The sequence below is a fragment of the Triturus cristatus genome, chromosome 6, assembly GCF_964204655.1.
Source record: "Triturus cristatus chromosome 6, aTriCri1.1, whole genome shotgun sequence".
Taxonomy (NCBI): domain Eukaryota; kingdom Metazoa; phylum Chordata; class Amphibia; order Caudata; family Salamandridae; genus Triturus; species Triturus cristatus.
This window is the reverse complement of record NC_140589.1, coordinates 1,636,593,247-1,636,613,963: the sequence shown is the minus strand read 5'-3', so window position 1 is coordinate 1,636,613,963 and position 20,717 is coordinate 1,636,593,247.

Sequence of the window (20,717 nt, the reverse complement as noted above, 5' to 3'; positions counted from 1 at the left end):
GCAGATTATCAGAGCCAGGATCTCTGTTCTCTACACCTCTCTCCTCTCAGCAGAACCAGAAAATGGCAAAGTTTCCCTCTATTTTTCCACACATATACATGTAAGTTTCAAATCTCAGTGCTTCCCCCTTTTTTTCAAATGTAATCACACATTTCTATTGGTTGAAAACCAACCCTTTTCTTAAAGTACCCTTCCCCCAACTTGACTTCTGCCTGCTACCATAGCAACAGCTCATGGAACACTGCTGTGTGGAGTTAGGTCAGAAGTTCGCCAAACAATGTTTCAATTCCACAGAGCAAGAGTGCTTGACTTTTCAAACCTTACAGCAAATCCATAGTACTGTTCTTTGGTAACACATTTTTCTGTACCAATACAAAACATGCTTCTATAAATTTACACATACAGCCTAGTTTTTAGTGTAGAATGGTATGAAACAGCCAATCAGTTCTTTTTTTTTATTTAAAAATATGTATGCCTTCATTTCCAAACTGTTTTTCATTTCTTTTTCCCATTCTACTGAATTACACCTCCTGAGTGCATCCAGATCTCCTTTGAAGATGTTCACAGTGTGGATTGTAGGGCACAGCTATGTCTTCTGGAGTGAAAAGTTTGCAGAGAAAACAGATATGGTGAGAGACCTTGCTTTAACAAATGTAGACATTAAATGGATTGGTCAGAGAGGGTTAAAGTGGCACCAATTGATGCCATTGGTGAAATCCTTCATGCAAAACCAACACCCTGACCTCATAATAGTGCACTGTGGTGGCAATGACCTAGGCACTTTGACTGGGGTAGGTCTGGAAATGCTTATGAAGGACACCTTTGCACAACTGTTTTCTCTTTTCCCTAAAACTGCCTTTGTGTTTTCCAACATATGCCAAAGGCAAAAATGGAACTGGTCCAATCATTTCTGTCCGCAAATTGACAAAGCAAGAAAGCACGTCAACAAATCTGTTTCTGCTTTCCTCCATGACTATGGTATGGGTGCCATTTACCACAACAACTTGCGTTATGACATGCAAGACATTTATAGAGGAGATGGTGTGCACTTCAATGATGAAGGGAACAGAGTCTTCCTCTTGAACCTTAGACTCTGCATCGGTACTTACTTGTAGGTACCAATAAAAAATCACTTCATAAACACAACGGCTCTTTTTAGAGCCCCCTAATATCTAAACACTTAAATCTGTATTTCATTTCTTTTATTTTTTTTTTTTTACCGTACGCGTACGGTGAGCTTACCGTACGCGTACCCCGTGATTTTTTTAAAAATCAATAAATGTTTTCTTTGTACTTTTCTGTCCTTCTTTGACCCCCTCACAAATGTAAAGGGGTCTGTAACTCTCCTCCTTGCCCCCTTTTCTTGTTTTCACTCTTTTTTTTTTGAGTGAAACACACAAAATGGCGGCCGCCGCTTCCTGGTTTCGGCCGATTCGAATGTTTACTAAGATCTAAGAGCCAATCAGAATCGCGCTCGCGCACGCCACCGTACGCGTACGGTAAGCTTACGGTAAGCGTACCGTAAGCTGGCTCAGATATATATATTGATTTAAAGGCTATTTTCTCAGAATCTACTGAACAGATTTACACCAAACCTACAAAAGGCACTTCCTTGACCTAGGGACTACCTCTCTGCCAAATTTCTAGTAATTCTGTTCAGCCGTTTGGGCTGTAGCCCTGTCTAAAGGTCCTATGGAAAAATGCATGGGAAAAACGCGTTTTGGGACCCCCCTTTTATCTCAGCCCCCGCTTGACAAATCCCCCCGAGACTTTCAGGGTAGGAGCGGAGCGTAGCGCCCCACCTATTTTGAGAAATTCGCGAGGATTCATCAACCGGCGCCAAAGTTATTCAAAATAGAATGTTGCGGATTTCCTATGGAAAAGGGGTCCTAACTATAACTACCTACTGGCGACCGCCAGTAGGTAATATATATATATATATATTCACTGAAAAGACCATAGGTTTCACTCATGTTATAGTTAGCTGGACATTTCACTCGTACAAAACCATTGAAATTCCCCCGTTATAGTTAGTTCAGCTAACTATAACTCGCGCGACCGCAATCCACTGCTGATGACTTCACATATTACATCACTCATGACATGGTCAGTGACATCACTCATGACATCACTGACGACATCTCAAATGACATCACTGATGACATCTTTGATGACATCATCCAGTGAATATTTGTCTTTCTGAAAAATAAATATTTCTTATATATGTATATCTAAAGGTTAATGGAAGAATAAATGGGTAAATAAGTGTCTAAATGGATGTTTTTTTTGTAAAATTAATTGTATAACTGACTTATTAACAGTATCTTAGTGAATACAAGTATTAGTGAGTAATGTTTAAATATTTAAATATCTGTATCAGTGTCTATCTTTGTGTATAAGTGGCTGCATGGGTTGGTGAGTAGCTACATGAGTGTGTATATGGGTTATTAGTTTGTTTTTAGAGTATCAGTATGAGTGTCTGTATGGTTCAGTGGGGGATGTTACTTAGCGTATAGATGCATGAATGAGTGATTCACTGTTTGTATGTGTTTTGAAGACAGTATGTGAGCAGGACAGTATGGGTGGATGAGTGTGTGTATGGATGAGTAAGAGAGTGAATGACTGTCTCAATAGTGTCTTTATGAGTAAGTCAATATGTTTTAAACTAGTATATGTGAGTATTGATGTATATAAGTGAGGATATATGAGAGTGAGAGATTGGAAGAGTTCCTGTATAAATAAGTATGTGTTTCTATAAGTGATTGTTTAAGAGAGTAAGTATGTGTACGTTTCTGTAGAAGTAAGTGTAGTGGTGTGTGTATAGCTGTATATGCAAGTAAATGGATGTTTATTTGCATGTGTGAGTATGTGTGTGAGTAACTCTATGTATGAGTGTAGGTGTGTAACAGGATGTATAGGTGTATGAGTACATATGATGACTGAGTACATGTATGAGTGACTATATAGAAGTGTTGATGAATGAGTGGATGCGTATGTAGATTTTGGAATTACTGAATAGGTTGTTCTAACTGGAATTGGTATCTCTATAGTTTTCAAAACTTTAGTTTGTATTTTTCAATGTGTGTATCAAAGTTTATATTAGGATAAGAGGAGGTCTGCCACTCTTACACAAGGATGATGTCATCAGTGATGTCATCAGTGATGTCATTTGAGATGTCATCAGTGATGTCATGAGTGATGTCACTGACCATGTCATGAGTGATGTAATATGTGACGTCATCAGCAGTGGATTGCGGTCGCGCGAGTTATAATTAGCTGAACTAACTATAACGGGGGAATTTCAATGGTTTTGTACGAGTGAAATGTCCAGCTAACTATAACATGTGTGAAACCTATGTTTTTTTCAGTGAATTTGCAAGGTTTTTTAAATGCTAATTCCTAACTATAACGTGTGTGAAGCCTATGGTTTTTTCAGTGAATTTGCAAGGTTTTTTAAATGCTAATTCCTAACTATAATGTGTGTGAAACCTATGGTTTTTACAGTGAATTTGCAAGATTTTTTAAATGCTAATTCCTAACTATAACGTGTGTGAAACCTATGGTTTTTTAAGTGAATTTGCAAGGTTTTTAAAATGCTAATTTCTAACTATAACGTGTGTGAAACCTATGTTTTTTTTGTGAATTTGTAAGGTTTTTTAAATGCTAATTTATGTATGTATTATTATATTTTCTATATATTTATTTTACAATAAACTACCTATGTATATAGTTATAGATTGACTGTATCCTGTAATATGGAATGGCTCAGCTCTTTTTTTTGAATTTGGATAAAGTTGAACAGCATAGTTAATATCTTCTATAAACTTATAAACAGTTTAAAAACATTTTTTTGTTTTTTTTAAGGGTCTTTCACGGTGCGCGCACAGTAAGCGCACCGGCAATTTTTTTTATTAAACAAAATGTTTTTTTTTTATTTACGAGGTCCTTTAGGGACCCCCTGAGAAGGCCTAGGGGGTGAGGGACTCTCTACCCTGCCCCCTTTTCACGTTCTCCACTTGTGTTTTTAGCTCTCTTCTGCCTCTAAAACTCAAAATGGCAGCTGAGGGGTGCGCTCACCGTGCGCGCACCCCGCAATTTTTTGAAAAAAAAAAAATGTTTTTTTCACCCTTCGGGGTCCTTCAGGGACCCCCTGACAAAGGCTAGGGGGTCAGGAACTCTCTACCCTGCCCCCTTTTCACGTTCTCCACCTTTCTTTTTCACTTTCACACACAAAATGGCATCCGACACTTCCTGATTTCGACCGATTGGAATGTTGACTGACATCTAACCACCAATCAGAATTACGCTCGCGGACATTTGGTGCGCGCCCCGTGCGAGCACGGTGCGCGCACGGTGCGCGCATTTAGATATTTATGTCCTTTTAACTGCAATTTTCTCAGGAACTACTAAACAGATTGACACCATATATGCAAAAGGCACATGCCTGACCTGAGGACTGCCTCTTTGCCAAATTTCAAGTAATTCTGTTCAGCCGTTCAGGCTGTACCTTCGACTAAAGGTCCTAAGGGAAAATGCATGGGGAAAACGTGTTTTGGGACCCCCCTTTTTTCTCAGCCCCCGCTTGACGAATCACCCCGAGACTTTCAGGGTAGGAGCTGAGCGGAGCGCCCCATTAGTTTTGAAAATTTTGCGAGGATTCGTCAACCGGCGCCAAAGTTATTCAAAATAGAATTTTCAGATTTTCTATGGAAACACGGTCCTAACTATAACTATCTACTGGCGACCGCCAGTAGATAATATACATACAAATATATATATACATATATCCATGCATATATATATATGCATATAAGTATATATGATGCATATATATACATATATAGCTATATATATTTCTCCTACCTCATGCTATTCTACTCCTCACTATACTTCATTAACCCTCGAGCTATTCTTCAGATCATTCTCCTTCCCAAATCTTAAACACTGCTCCTCTCCTACTAACGATATGCTTTAAACTACTACACAGCTAACAATTAAAATTCTAACAACATGAACCCACACCATATCACATACATACACTCAATAAGACATAGCTAAAATACAATACCATTGCAAAGCAAATAGCTTTAACTTAAACAAAGGTGAGACCTATTGCATTTCCAATGCTTGTTTTTAAATGGTGTAAATCCGCTCAGTAGTTCCTGAGAAATTAAACAAGCAATGGCCTAGCCAATAGGTCTCGCTTTTGGGACCTTATAGGTATTTAGTTACGCAGCACAATATCCTTCGTTCAACAACATCAACTGTTGCATGGCTAAGCACTTAGAAGGTCCCAAAGGCGAGACCTATTGCCTATGCCAATGCTTTTTCAGATAGTATGCGTGGCGTCCTCCCAAGTTCCGGAGCATATGGAACAATAAATCTCAAAGGCACGCTCTTCGAGGAAGCTGCAGTAATTGTGCGCGTGGAATACACTTCTTACGCCTCCCCTCTATCCAGGCCATGAACGGCCTTCACAAACATTAGTGCACCAAAGTGTTTGTTTACGAGCAAAAAATGCAATTTGCTTTGGTAACATCACATCTGATATTTAATTCATAGACTCTGGATTTGTGGAATTCTAAAAATCTGAAATGTCACTCAGCGGCAGTAAGTGTGGTCTAGCAGTAGCCGATTTCAGAACCTAAGTCTTCCGGCTGGAATCCCTGCTTCGGCGCCTGCTTCAACATCGTGTGATTCTGGACAAATCACTTCATCTCCCTGTACCTCAAAACGAGTAATTTAATACAGGAGTTGTATCTGTGCGATCCCCACTTTATGTACACAATCTAGTCTCAAAACCCCCAGTAATGCAGTCTCCGCCTAAGTATTTTTGAAGCTCTGGGCAAGATGAGAAGTTGTTGGGGCCCCAGTTAGTAACAATTTAGAATTTTGTTACACATCTTGTTTAATTTAAGCCCGCAGAAAACCAAACAAACTTTTAAAAAGTTTTCACACAAAAAAACATTGAAATGCCAAAGGCAGAGTTAGGCAGCGACATGGAGAGAGGTGGAGCTATGGAAATAGAGGTGAACTAGAGAGGGAGCGAGTGTCTTGGAATGTGGGGACCCTGGGTAATTGCCCAATTTGCCCTTGCCTTAAAATGTCTCTGAAGTAGTGTACAGTGCCCCGTTACCAGTGCTTAATTTGAGCCGGTGGCTGCTGGTGGGACCCATCCGCAGTCATTTTTGGGGACCCAACTTTTTTGCCTCATCCTACTTTGAACCAGAACAAAAGAGAGAAAAACATAAAAGGCGGGGAAGAAGAGAATGACAGACAAAAGACACACCCAAAGTAATTCAAAAGTAGTAAATATTGACTTTTTGAGGCCCCTGGGACAAAACTATATCTTATCTATGTTAAGGACTAATATTTCACATTTCCTTCAAGGTATGCCTTAATGTAGCATCTCAGATCATTTTGCAATGCCAGTTCTAAACATATTTTTCAAACATTTGATAGCATCTGCAGTTCAATGGGACACTTCAAGCACATGTTGAAGAAAATCATGCAGGTTGCCAAATTAACATGCAAACTATTATCTCATTTACTTTGCCACAAAATGGGAGGGTATGTTGGCACATCTCACTGCACCCACAGGGAAATCACCAGCAACGATCCTATTTAGAATGAAGAGAAGGACACTGATTTCACAAGATATTGATCCTTCCCCTCTAGCAATACACAGCCACGTGATAGCAGGAAAACGCAGAGGACAAAATAATCGGTGGACAGACAACATTTAACACCATCACACCTCTGTCAAGGAGAAAAAATTGGCAATATAAGGGTTCACACAACTATGGCGCATCATTCAACCTTGAGCCATATGGTGGCCTACGGTTGAGAACCTATGGTCATTGATGCCTCCTGTTACCTACAAAATATCAGACTTTCTAACATACTCATTACAGAGATGATCTACACATTACCTGCAAATTATATAATAATAAAAAGGGAAACGTGTAGTCGCCGCTCTAGATGCAGGCGTCCCCAAAGAACGCGAGTGTCCTACTCCGAGTATAAGCATTCTGCAACACACAAATGGGATGATAACAGATTCACTGGTAGCTGAAAGAGACAACGAGCACAGACTGGCCATAATCTGGCAGCACTCTGGGGCCATGTGACTTCTTGGCACCAGACTGCTTGCTCTGACTTGTATGCTACAAAGAAGAATTGTTTACTGAAAATTAAAGATTCAGAAACACTAATCAAAATAAGAATTTCAAATCATAAAGCAAATCACTGTCAGCGTTCTAGATAACATTGTCAAACAAAAGCAAAATCAACTCTGGGGACACACACCCTGACCTGGGCGAGAAGAGGCTGCTGCGTCCCGGCAGAGAGAAGAGGTCATCCTGAGGCAGTGGAGGGGCGAGAAGAGGCTGCGGGCCGAAGTGAAGAGGCTGCAGACCGAAAAGAAGAGGCTGTGGGCGGGGAGGACGTCGTCGAAACCACAGACACAGGGAGCTTCCCAAAAGGTCCTTTAATATTCAGCTGTAAAAGCGGTGCGCTTACAGCTGACTTTTAAATGGCCTGTGCTTCCCGCTGGTGCCGTGCGTGACGTCACAGATGCAGGCAAAATCAGAGGCCAGCAGTAAACAGAGAAGCTGGCCGCATGAGCATACGTAGTGAATACGTTTGAGTACGTATTCACTACATTTGCTCCTGCGGCCATCTTCTGTGTTTACTCGTAGGTCAGGAAATGCAAGGTGAGGTCCGCGGGCCGCCAATAAAGGCTTGCCGGGCCGCTGGCGGCCCGCGGGCCGTACTATGAGTACCCGTGCCTTGCTCACTCTAGACGAAGCAGCTATTAGCCTAGGAGCCCTCGCCTGGTCGGTAGTTAGGAACGGCAGCTTTTACCTTGCTAACAGCGACCAGTTTCTCTTATGTTTTTTACAGTTATATAACGCGAACTCGACCCGAAGGTTTAAATAACACAAGGACACGTTCATTTTTTTAGGCACTGGGCGATTAAGGGATTTATTTGCCCAGGATCACGGGAAGTTGAGCTGACGCAGAAAGTCGTATCTGGTCCTCCAATTCCAAAGTTGGCAGTTCTTGATGTAACACCATATCCTCTCCTTAGTTAGATACTGCAGCTCTAACTCACTCGTGCTTTATGGTCTCACATATGCGTGTCTTGCTCGGTTAGGTGTCTGCAGGTCTCGCCTTGAACAGACTCGGAAACTCTCCACGGCTAAGCGTGTTTTCATTTGAAGCCGGCTGGCAGCTCTCGCTTTAAATGCATAAATAGCATAGCTCTGAAGAACAAACAAATGAAAAGAAAACCAATTAAGTCGGTTAATTTACGCCTCATTCATTCAGACTAGGGCGGCTGAAACCAAGCGTCTTAAATGATAGTGAAGTCCGAGTTGGCGGAGACGGCCTCGGAAGCAACGGACCGAAGGGAAGGGTGGAGGCTGTCATGGAGGGGTCCAGGTAGGCAGCTGCAGCGGTGTTTGAGAAATCACCATCGGCAGTCTGACTCCTTCCAAGAGGTGGCAGCCCGGTCCTCTCGCGGGCCAGAAAAGCATTGCACACTTGTAGAGGTGACCTTAAAATCCGATGCCGCTGGCCTGTGCCCGACGTGATTTGTGACAGTGCAGTTCACACTGAGCTCACGCTCAAACTTAATATTGGCGTCGACAAGGGAACCAGAAGTTCAAACTAACAGAGGCCCTACGAGACAGCCGTTCATGATAATGTTCACCCTCTTTGAAGACAAGCGTGCGCACCTCGCGCTGAAACGAGGCAGTAGGGGGAGGGGAGAGAGGAGAGAGGAGGGGGCCTGTGCCTGTTGGCCTGTGCCTGTTTCCCTTGCGGGAGCGAGCAGGAACCATATTTTTGTAATTAACACATGGCTTGAAAGCTCGCTCCGCAAGGGAATCGCCAGACGTGCACGTGTTGCCGTTGGAAGCAATGCAACGCGTGCACCTTTTTGCCCGCAAAGCTGTGCCAATGGCTAAAGGTCTTTTTCCTATGCAGCGCATACGCGCTGCACAGGCGAGACCTAAAAAAGAAAACTATTGATATCTGAGCACCGAGGAGGGTTCACGAACCCTCCTGGGCACGAGCTTAACTCTGATTGGCAGCCAACACTCCAAACCAGGAAGTGTTGGCAGCCATCTTGTGACTCGGGAACCGAGTCACAAGAAAAGAGTTAAACAAATAGGTGAAAAGCAAGAAAAGGGGGCAGGGTACAAACACCCTGACCCCCTAGGCCTGCTCAGGGGGTCCAACAAGAAAGCATTAAAAAAATCGGACGAAATCACGCTGGGTGCGCGAATCCGGCCGAGAAAATTTAAAAAAACGTAGCGCAGGCTCCCGCGCTTCGTTGTATTTAAGCCCCTGGGTGGGTCAGGTCCCGGGGCATGCCAATTTATGTTGAGGGGGCATGCGGGGGCCCCCGCAGCCCTGGGGACCGCCACCTCCCCAGGGCTTGAATTATGTTGTGTGGGGGGCATGTGGCCCCCTGCAGCTTCGGGGACCGCCACCTACCCGGGGCATAATGAAATAAGGGTGGGGGGCCTCGCGGGCTCCCCCCAGCCCCGGGGACCACCATCTTTCCAGGGCTTTCTTAAAATCAGGGTGGGGGGGCTCGAGAGCCCCCTCAAGCCCCGGGGTCCGCCACCTCCCCAGGGCTCTGAAAATAATTAGTGTGGGGGGGGCTCGAGCTCCCCCCACACTGTTCCGGGGACCACCACCTCCCCGGGGCATTGATTATGTAAATTCAGGTGTCCGTTACAGACCCCCTGCCCCGGGGACCACCACCTCCCCGGGGCTATGTAAATGAAGGGAGGGGGACTGTGCGGCTCCCCTCCTGGAGTCCTTGATGGCCCTGGGGACCGCCAACCCCCAGGGCTGGCTCCTGCAATGTCCCGGGGTGCCCACCCCCGGGACATTGCTGTTTGCTATGGCAGGGCGGGATAGCAAACTCTGCTTTGCTTCATTGAAGTGAGAGCAGTGCGGCTCCCGCCCTGTCATTGCAAACTCTGCTTTGCTTCATTGAAGCGAGAGCAGGGAATCCTGCTCTCGCTTTAATGAAGCAAAGCAGGATTGCTTTTCTACAAGGGGAGCTGCAAGTCAGCAGCTCCCCATGTGGAAAAGCAATGCAGGCTCCCGCAGGAGGCGGGGAGCCTGCGGGACCGTGGGGACATTGGGAGCCCCAATCTATTCATTCTCTCTCCGCCCGTGTACTGCTTTAACATTACTCTTTTCCCGTAGGTGTATCATACTCCCAATATCAACTTTTTATTACATTAAAAAGTTGATATTGGGAGTATGATACACCTACAGTAAAAGATATATACACAGCCCGTACAAAGAGGAATTAAACAGTGAATAATTATACACAGTAAAGAAGAGTAATGTTAAAGCAGTACACGGGCGGAGAGAGAATGAATAGATGTATATATATTAAAAACCCACCAGTGGGCAAAAGAATGCATAGTAAACTGAACAAGAGGTATACAAAATTGACCTATGTGCATTCTATATAGACTAGACAAGAATCGCAAGATTGCTAATTCGATACACTTTGTAAATAACACCTCACGTTCCCCTAAGGACATGGACCAAACTACACGACAAATAGACACCAAATAATGCTAATGAGAATCAAAATGGGCACATAATCTTAAGGTTTAATGTAATTCCCATATGGTATGTACACTACAAGGACCACAATGCAAAGCAGGATGTGATGTAACATCAGGTGACTTGTATAAAAAAGAATGTGGAAAAAAATGCCCTTTACCCATGAACAAGGTCTGAGTAGACTGAAACGCGTTGGGTTGTTAACCTGCTTGCAATGTTGCGGATATAATTAAAACTGGATCGGAAATAACACTATACCAGGGAGTGCGTGTGGATTAATCCTGCAAAGGAATTTGGGTGATATTTAAAACGGTCGACTCTGCCGTTTCCACGCTGTTCGCACTGCCAAGAGCGCCAAATGCCGAAAATCGAGAGTCATTGCTGTGGTAATTGAAAACAAACTCGGCATAGGTGAACGCTGGCAATATCGGGACAAAGGAGACGCTAACATGCGGAAACCGAAAGGAGTAGATCGCCCTGAACCAGAAGCCGGAGGGCAGCGGGGAAGGCGGAATTCTCTGACTAGGTGAGTGTGTGATACAAAGTTGCTTGTTGTAAGAGAAGAATAACAAACAATGTAAGCCGGTTGAGCTTCGTATACGTAACGCACGAAATAACATGTGAGAGGCATTAACTCTATGCCGCAGACTTTCTGTTACAAAGTTATGGAACGTGGTTACAACAAGGGGCCTGGTAGTCCATCAAGAAAAAGGATTTAATAATAGCAAAATGGCAACATCAGCAGGTTTAACAATGGATAAAAGAGAGGCAAAAAGGAATGAAATAATGGGTTCCTTCGAGGAACAAACTGCCACAAGCAGTGGCAATGGAGCTCAGATTACACCGAGAAATGTTGATATTAAAGCCAAAATAAGACTGTGGGAGAGACTATCCAAAAAAGAAATAAATAAATGGTGGGAGGTAACTTCATTGAAAAAATATTTGGAGGTCAAGAGAGTGCCAAGGGGACTCAGGATTAACCTTATGCCAAACCACCAAGACACAAGTAATGATCTGCTTCATGAATGGGGTGAACACATCCTCGGTTCATCGATGGGCTTGATGGAAATTCTCATAAAACATATAACGTTAGCATTGGAACAAACAACATTACAACTGAAGGAATTAGAAACCAAGTTGGATAAAATAGAATTAAATGCAGAATTGCTTAAATTTAAACAAGATTTGGAACATCAAATTGAAAAACATGAAGAAGCAGTACAACTGCGGAAACAGAGTAAATTCCAAAGGGACAAAGAAGATTACGCGGAAGGACGGATCTTCAACTATGCAAGGAAATACGATATCCTGAAACAACAGGACAAACTTGATTTGGTGACAAACATATCCAGTAGCGTGTCGTCTCTCACATCAACGGATGCAAGTGAAAATGAAGGAGAATCAGGAGGTGCACGTCCTAAATGCAATTTTTTAGGGGAAATGAGGCTGGCACTCCAACAGCGAAATTGGGAGTAATATATGGGGGCGCAACCAGGAATGGACAGAGGAAGGGGCCGGGGAAGAGGCCACCCAATAATAAACAAACCAGAAGAGGGAAGCGCATCAACAGACCCCAAAAAACAGGAACTTGGACAAGAAGCATGAGACAGAAGAAGAACTAGAGACATGTCAAGAACAAGAGGAATCTCAGGAACTTGAAGTCATCAACCTTTCTAAAAGAACAATAACAGAAATAGAATGTCAAATTCTAAAAAGAGGACTCTCTTTTTGTCCTACCAATGAAATGGATGTGGCACAAACAAGAATTGATATATACAAATATATCAGAAAACTAAAACTTGCTAAAACCTTTGGGGAGAATACTAAAATGACAGAAAACGAAAAACAATCAGAGTCACCTACAATGGAGCTTAAAGCAGCAGATGCTCATCATTTTATCACGCTAATGGAACTAGATAAAAATAACAGCGAACCATCTAATGATTTGGAGGTATACTGCACACAATTGGGGGAAGGCAGTAGTGGAAAGAAATCCAAATCCAAATATAACCCACAACTTCCAACCGGAAATAAAATAGAAATATTTCACGAAGCAGTGGTTAAAGATCTATACCAGTTGAATAACAAAAAACATATAATATAACGCTGGAAGAACGCAAGGCCTTGCAAAAATTGAAATTGGATGATGAGATCATCATCAAGATGGCCGATAAAGGCGGAAATATTATAATACAGGATAAAAATCTCTATGTAGAAGAAGCCCATGCACAACTTAACAACACACATCATTATGAAAGATTGAAGGAGAACCCCACGGCACACATCAAACATGAATTGGACACAAAATTACAGGAGTGGTGGGAGAAAAAATCAAAAGATCAAGATGAGCTCAAATATCTCTCAACGGAAAATCCAATTATGGCAACTATCTATTTTCTCCCCAAAATCCATAAAAATCCCATGTAACCACCAGGGAGACCAATTGTATCTGCTAAAGGGTCGCTGCTTGAACCAATTGCGAATTTTGTGGATAAATTCCTGTTCCCATATGTCAAGGAATTAACATCGTACCTACGAGACACTAAAGATTTATTAAGAAAATTACAAGACATCACGTGGGAACCGACATACAAATTGATAACAATGGATATTATCTCATTGTATACGAACATCAACAATAAAATTGGACTAGCAGCGTGCAAATATTTCTTAAAAGAACGGAATATTCATTTTACACATCATAATGCAATGATAGTAGATATGATTGAGCTATGTCTAACTAAAAATGTATTCATGTTTGGAGAAGAAATATACCTACAAAAGGATGGCACTGCAATAGGTTTTTCCTTCAGTCCAAGCTACGCGTGTCTCACAATGGGCTGGTGGGAACAAAAAGTGGCTTGGGAGACCAAAAATGATCAATATGTGGAGCAAATAGTATCTTGGATGAGATACATAGACGATCTCCTCATAATTTGGAATGGGTCAGAGGAAGAGTTTGACTCATATTTCAATATTCTAAACAATACGGACACCAACCTACACTTTACGTACAGTATCAGTAACAACAGAGTGGTGTTCCTGGACACGGAGATTTATATCAGGGATACAAAAACCCATACAACATTACATCGCAAAAGTACAGCCAGCAATGCGACATTACATGCGGAGAGTTTTCACCAAACAACCTTAATAAGAAACATCCCCTATGGGGAACTACTGAGAATACGACGTATCTGCTCAGAAGAAAATGAATGGAAAAAACACAGTAAACAATCTATGCTGAGATTCAGAAAACGTAAATACAATACAAAAATATTGGCGGATTGCTTGAAAAGAACTGAAAATCAAAACAGAGAAGATATCATTAGGAACAAAAAACCAAGAAAAGAGCAAGAGGAAGATGCAATTTGTCTGATTACTACACTTTCCACGCAATCAAAACAAATTGAGCAAATCCTACGGAAACATTGGAATATATTGACTTTAGATCCCACGATGGCCAAAATAGTGGGAAACCATCCTAAAATCACGTACAGGAGAGCTAAGAACTTAAAGGACGAACTAGTCCACAGTCACTTTGAAACACAAAAACAGAAAACTTGGTTGCAACTTAAAGGTTTTTACAAGTGCTCTACGTGTAAAGTGTGCCAAATAGCACACAATATGAAAGAGATCACAATGGCTAATCAAAAGAAATGGAAAATTAATCAAATGATTAACTGCAAAAGCCAATACGTGATCTATATCATCGAATGTCCGTGCAAACTAAAGTACGTGGGGAGCACGGTATGTGAACTGAAGAAACGTATCCTAGAACACGTAAAGGCTGCAATCATCAAAGACCGCAGCTATGCTGTTGCGGAACATATGGAAAGACACCATGCAAGTGACTGGAAGAAACTGAGTTTTTATGCTGTAGAAATGGTCGGTTGCCATGTGAGAAGTGGCAATCGGGAAAAGATTCTTAGGCAGAAGGAATCACGCCATATCCTGTCTTTTAGAACTTTGGCACCGTATGGTTTGAATAAGGACGAGGAGATGCATTCCCACCTATGAAGCAGCAAAACTGACTATTGGTGACACTAAGGTTCAGGTCATACTAATATTGGATGTAATGCACCACAGTCCGAAAAAGTTTTATGACTAATGCCTCTCGATATCCAGATAGGAAATAGGATATCATATGGAATGACTGAAATATATTCCTATATATGTAATTTATGTAAATTTTAAGCACACTTCACATGAGATTAGGATTGATATCACAGAGGAGGTCCATAAGGGGAATAGTTTGGCTTACAAAGAGTATCACCCACCGGAGGGTACATTAAAAAGTTGATATTGGGAGTATGATACACCTACGGGAAAAGATATATACACAGCCCGTACAAAGAGGAATTAAACAGTGAATAATTATACACAGTAAAGAAGAGTAATGTTAAAGCAGTACACGGGCGGAGAGAGAATGAATAGATGTATATATATTAAAAGCCCACCAGTGGGCAAAAGAATGCATAGTAAACTGAACAAGAGGTATACAAAATTGACCTATGTGCATTCTATATAGACTAGACAAGAATCGCAAGACTGCTAATTCGATACACTTAGTAAATAACACCTCACGTTCCCCTAAGGACATGGACCAAACTACACGACAAATAGTCACCAAATAATGCTAATGAGAATCAAAATGGGCACATAATCCTAAGGTTTAATGTAATTCCCATATGGTCTGTACACTACAAGGACCACAATGCAAAGCAGGATGTGATGTAACATCAGGTGACTTGTATAAAAAAGAATGTGGAAAAAAATGTCCTTTACCCGTGAACAAGGTCTGAGTAGACTGAAACGCGTTGGGTTGTTAACCTGCTTGCAATGTTGCGGATATAATTGAAACTGGATTGGAAATAACACTATACCAGGGAGTACGTGTGGATTAATCCTGCAAATGAATTTGGGTGATTGATATATATATATAATATATATATATATATATATATTACCTACTGGCGGTCGCCAGTAGGTAGTTATAGTTAGGACCCTGTTTCCATAGGAAATCCGCAACATTCTATTTGGAATAACTTTGGCGCCGGTCGACGAATCCTCGCGAAATTTTCAAAATAGGTGGGGCGCTACGCTCCGCTCCTACCCTGAAAGTCTCGGGGGGATTCGTCAAGCAGGGGCCGAGAAAAAAGGGGGGTCCCAAAACGTGTTTTCCCCATGCATTTTTCCATAGGACCTTTAGACACAGCTACAGCCCGAACGGCTGAACAGAATTACTTGAAATTTGGCAGAGAGGTAGCCATAAGGTCAAGGAAGTGCCTTTTGCAGGTCTGGTGTAAATCTGTTCAGTATTTCCTGAGAAAATAGCATTTAAAAGCATATATATATGTGGGCGGAGCCTAACCACACATCTCATCCTGAGATCTGATTGGCTGTCAGCACTTCATCCAAGAAGTGTTGGCAGCCATCTTGGGACCAATATACATGATAGCACCTCATTAAAAAGCATTGCAGTTAATAGAAGGTTTTAAGACTTTAGTTACATTATAAATCATTTGTTGATGGTACCATACTCATTTTAGGAATTGTGGTATGTTCTAAGGTGATTTCACCATGTGAAAAAGCCTTTTGCTGGGATATCATGATTGAGAGAAAAATATTTTCTCATGCTTTTACCACAGAGGTTTGGAAGGTGATCTATAGGCTAAACTGAGAGCTTATTTTCTGTAAATTCACATTATCTTTCTCAGTCATGTGAGAATGAAGTCTGACATTCTCAGTAAAACATGTACATCCAACAAGGGCAGAGACTGTCAGTTGATTCCTTTGTGTTCTACTGCAGCTTCCCAGAGTGTTCCAAAGAACTACTAGAGCGCTAACAGTCCTACTTATGATAAACGTATGGCACACCTGAAGCCATCTTGCTTGGATTAAAGTGGTAACTCTTAAAACATTTAATTTAAAAAGGAACAAAATGAGGGGGTTCATTTTTCCATAAAAAGTATGATTAGTGCTGCAGAAAGAAAAATTAGGGCACATTTTGAGTGACTTCTCAAATCCTCTTCTATTTCATTAAAAAATTCTGACATGCAGACTGAAACATGCACTTTCAATACCAGCAGCAGTTTTCCCTGGTGAGCAGTAGCTTTACTACAGTGATCTAATGAGCAAAAAGAGTGCTAACATTCTGAATTTATGGCAAATGTGTGACACATCTGAATGCCTTCTTGATGGAATCAAAGTAAAAAACTGAAAGTATTTCCTACTGAGGAGACTGCAGTAAATGAGGAAATTAGGAAACTTCATAACAAATAAGTCTCCCAAGATGGCCACCAGAGACAAAAGAGCCCAAATGTAGCCCAAATATCACCCAGATGTAGCCCAAGTATAGCCCAATGACAGAATGTCCCAGAATGTTCTTAAAAACAACTAGAGCGCTTACTGTCTTCATTATGACAAAAGTATGGCACACCTGAAGCCATCTTGATTGGAATAAACTGGTAACACTTAAAACATTTAATTTAAAAAGGAACACAATGAGGAGGTTCATTTTGCCATAGAAATTATGATTAATGCTGAAGAAAGAAAATGAGGGCACATTTTGAGTGACTTCTCAAATCCTCTTCTATTTCATTAAAAAATTCTGACATGCAGACTGAAACATGCACTTTTAATACCAGGAGCAGACTTCCATGGTGCAGTAGTTTTACTACAGTGATCTAATGAGCAACTAGAGTGCTAACATTCAGAATTTATGGCAAATGTGTGACATATCTGAATACCTTCATGATGGAATCAAAGTAAAAAACTGAAAGCATTTCCTACTGAGGAGACTGCAGTACATGAGGAAATTAGGAAACTTCATAACAAATAAATCTCCCAAGATGGCCACCGGAGACAAAAGAGCCCAAATGTAGCCCAAAATCACCCAGATGTAGCCCAAATATAGCCCAATGACAGAAGTGTGCAAAACACTTATTATTTTGTGTTTTTGCAGTGTTATATAGTGCAGACTTGTCAGGTATTGGAGTGCTTTACATGAGCATTGGTTACATCACACAAGAACAAATTCATTTTGGTTGTAGACATGGGGAGACTAAGTGATTTGACCAGAATCACAGAATGTCGAGCTGAAGCAGAAACTTCGAACTGGTTCCCCAGTTGCAAAGTCTGCAGTTCTGGAAGTAACACCACATCCTCTCCCCTAAGTGCAACATTTAATCAAGTGGTCAACTGGATAAAAAAACATAAAGATAACAAATAATTTAAAAGTGCTTTGTCGCTATTTGAAAACTCAGAAAATATGTCCTTATTTTAGTCTTTTAGAGCACTAACCATAATTTTGATGCCAATAAGACCCTCTCATATATGTAATTTCTAAAGGAAATGCTCTAGGTATTACAGTTTTGATTACATCAAGATGATGTCAGGCGTTCCACACTTTTGTAATAAATATAGAATGTTAGCAATCTAGTTGTTCATTAGGATACTGTTGAGAGGCAGAGGCCAGGGGCACGGACTCTGAAAATTGAAGGCAGGTAGGAGGGTGCAAAGGCAACAATTTAACCACACTGAGCAGGCAGGAAGGGCCGTGGAAGCACAACAGACTATGGAGGGCAGTGAAAAGGGGGGCAGGGGCAACAAACCAACAATACAGGACTTGCAAGAGAGGCTGTTGGAGGGAAGATCTATTACGGGTCAAGGAAGCTAGGGGCGGTCCCCAGATCCCCGGGAGCCACCACAGAACTGAGCAGGAGAGTGAGTCAGGGACAAAAGGGGCACCTTAATTTGAGCCGGGGTGCCTAGGAACACTTGCTCCAAAAATGAAGAAAACAGACATATGAGACATGGAATTGGAGGCAGAATACAATGGCAGTTTAATGAGAAGATGCAACTTCAAAGAAACCGCAGAATAGAGACATAAAGTACAAAATACAGAATCCAGATAATCATACAGCTGTCATAATATTCTCTGTATCTCAATTAATGTACTGACAGAGAGAGAGAGAAAACACATCTATAAATGCATCATGAGAAACAAGTTACACCAAGGAAAATGTTACCTAGGAACACTCACGTTTACTCTTAGAGCAAGCATTCCTGCAATTACAATACAAAATCTTTTAAATGCAAAAGTAAAGAGAACAATGGTTAAACATAACATGACATTTCATATAGGTAAAATAGAATAAGATACTTCAAGCAAAGCAGAGCAAGACATTTTAAGCAAAGGAAGACAAGAGCTCCCAGCTCTTGGGGAAAACCTGCACTGCCTGTTAACCTACATACAGACGGCGAGGTAGTCCGTCGATATCTGTGGGTGCTCCCTTTTTATATCATTTTGTGGGCTCCTTTGCACGCTACATCTACCTACGTATGCTACCCAAAAGCTTCGTCTGCAGATTTTACCAGACATTTCGTCATTTACCCACTTAATGCTGACAATGGACTCGGTGAAAAGGTCAGTCTCTCAGGCCAATCGCTTATCGTAAGTTCCATAGAGCAAGCAGAAAATAATGGGTATTGTACGGGAATTCAATATATTCATGTATAAAATCTCCTCAGCTCTCCTAACTTGACGCTCTGCGGTTGCCACTTCCTTAAAAGCGGGAAACCTGCCCAGGAAGCAAGTACCAGTCCAGGATGCAGCCTACTGTATGTCGACAGCTTCAGGGGGATGTTGAACTTTGATACCCAGCACGGAGCACTCGGGTAGGGTGGGGGCTACTAGTTTGGATCAGAAGGCCTCGCAGACCTGCCTTCAGACTGCTATACACTAAAATTGCAGAGCTATGGTCAATTTAACAAAGAGGCCTACATATTGAACAGAAGGGCCTACACAGGGGTTTTATGCTGGCTGAGTGGTAAGGATGTCTCAGGATAATTATATAGCAACACAGGACCCGCTGGTCAATTTAATACGGCCTACAAATGCAGCTGGCAGGACAAGGACAAGGGTCTCATACTTCAGGTGTGGACAGAACAGGCCAGGGGCCCCCTGTGATACAAAATCTACCCTCCTTCAAGGCTGTGGCAATGTAATAGACCATTGTGGGCAGAAGGAAGAGGCAATGGTAGTACAACCATACATGCCAACAGACCCGATTCAGCCAGGAAACGTCCAATGTTTTTAAGCTCAAATGGGCTTTATTTGATCTGTCTCCTGTCTACAATATCCTCTTTTTCAATGTAACTCAAAGGGGAAAATCAATACCCCAGTTTTTTTTCAAAATCTCCCTCTTACCAAGTTCAAAATGTTCGCAAGTATGGTACATTGGATCATGGAAGGAAATGGGATAGGGACATGGACTTGGATAACAGAGGACAGGAGGGACATGGAGAGGTGCACCAAACTGACCCTGCAGGGCAGGCATCAGGGTTTGCAGCAGCACAATACACCACACAGGGCATGCAGGATGGGAGTGCAGCACAACAATCCATAAAAAGCAAGAGGGAGGGGACAGGACCATGCACATGGACAACAGAGAACAGAGGGGCAAGAGGCAATGGTAGCTAGCTGACCATAATGGACAGACAGGAGAGAAAGCTGCAGCATAACAGACCATAAAGGGCAGGAGGGACGGATCAGGGGCATTACAATGGAACAGACAAGCCAGGAGGGAGGGAGTAGGGCTGGGGGCAAGGGGGAAGGGCAGGAGCAGCAAGATAGCCATGGAGGTCAGGCAGGATGGGCACTAGAAGCAAGACACACCATGAAGAGCAACAGTGAGACTGTGATGACATACACACAGACCATGGAGGGAAGGTGGGAGGGGGTCAGGGGCAGCTAACTGACCACACAGGGAAGGTGGGAGGGGCCATGGCAGCACGGAAGACCATGCATGGCAAGTGGGAGGGTTAGTGGCAGCACAATGGCTATGATGGGCAAGAAGGAGGGTGGAGGGGCATGCACAAAGGACGATGGAGGATAGAAGGGAGGGTCAGGACCTGTGCACAGACAAGAAAGTTCAGGGGAAGGGACCTCACAACAGACCACACGGGGCAGGCAGGAGGAGCAGTTGCAGCACAACAGACCAGGGAGGGCAGAAGGGTGTGGCAGTACAATTGACCATGTAGGACAGGAGGAAGAGGATAGGGGCATGGCATGTGGACAGGCAGGGTGGAGGTGGCAGGGACAGGTTACA